Source organism: Arachis ipaensis, chromosome B09, assembly GCF_000816755.2.
Source record: "Arachis ipaensis cultivar K30076 chromosome B09, Araip1.1, whole genome shotgun sequence".
In the NCBI taxonomy this organism is placed as follows: Eukaryota; Viridiplantae; Streptophyta; class Magnoliopsida; order Fabales; family Fabaceae; genus Arachis; species Arachis ipaensis.
This window is the reverse complement of record NC_029793.2, coordinates 3059611-3060796: the sequence shown is the minus strand read 5'-3', so window position 1 is coordinate 3060796 and position 1186 is coordinate 3059611. Positions and strand designations below refer to the sequence as shown.

At 25.4% G+C, this 1186-nt stretch overlaps 1 long non-coding RNA gene across 1 annotated transcript in view; it reads left to right on the top strand.

Annotated features, from left to right (window-relative positions):
• LOC110266524 overlaps positions 455-1186 on the top strand; it is a 1514-nt gene continuing 782 nt past the window's right edge. Inside the window, exon 1 of the long non-coding RNA XR_002353935.1 lies at positions 455-566. This is a non-coding gene — a long non-coding RNA (uncharacterized LOC110266524). The remainder of the gene's footprint in view (positions 567-1186) is intronic.

The window sequence follows — 1186 nt, the reverse complement described above, 5'->3', positions numbered from 1 at the left end:
GAGTTTAAAAAATAATTATTGCCGAATAAAAGAAATTATTTGTTCATTTAAGGATGAAAACTACTTACATGTACTTTATTTCAGAATAACTTTTTGTAAATACCAAGTGACAAGTACTTTATTAGCCTTTCGCACATACAAAGTTTTATTAATTCAATTGTTATTATAGCTATTTTAAATTTTTAATAGGTTCTTTAATTAAGTGGTGTGAATTTGATTTATTCTAATAATAAATGCATGGACTGCATTTTGCTATTAGTGGATACTTTGAAAATTCCGACAACAAAAAAATTAGTCACCGATCTTCAAGGTGGTTACTTGGAAAAAAAAATAACTATTTACCTTTAGACAATTGAATTTAAAAATAAAATAAAATAAAATAAAATAAAATATCAATTAATTAAAAAAAAATTTAGATGTGGTGAAATAATGAATTTTCACTTATATATACACTAAACATCTCCCAGGGTCACATACAAGTTAAGAGATATATGTTGACACTAATATTTGATAGATGGGTAAGTTAAGTTTAACAAGCATGTTTTCACTTTTCCTTATAATGTCAGGTACATCTATCATCTTTTAATCTCATTTATATTAACATGTTACATTTAGGATTGGAAGTGAGTCAAGATAGCTTATAAGCCAGTTCGAATTCAATTCATTAATAGCTTGATAAGATGAACTTGTGAACTGGTGAGCTAAGTTTGAGCTTGGATTTGAGCTCATAAATTAAATGAGTCGAGTTTGAACATAGATAAATTCAGCTCATTAGCTCATGAACTGGTTCAATTATATATATAATATTAAAAGTATAAATTAAATACATATAGAATATGATTTTAATGTAAATAAAAAATTTATAATTGATAGATAGACAATATATTAAATTTATCTTTTTAAATATATTTTAATATATATAAGTTATAATTTATTGATATAGAATTATAGATTATGTTCCTATTATTTGAGTCAACTCGTGAGCCCGAACTAGCTTGTGAGCTTTCGTTGAGTCGAGTTTGAGCTTATGAAATAGGTTCGATTATTAATGAGTTGAACTGTGAACCAAGCTTAATTTTCATGAGCCGAGCTTGATCTTGGTCTAGTTCGACTCACTTCCAGCCCTATTATTATTATTATTATTATTATTATTATTATTAGATTAATAGTTAAGACAATTCTTAAA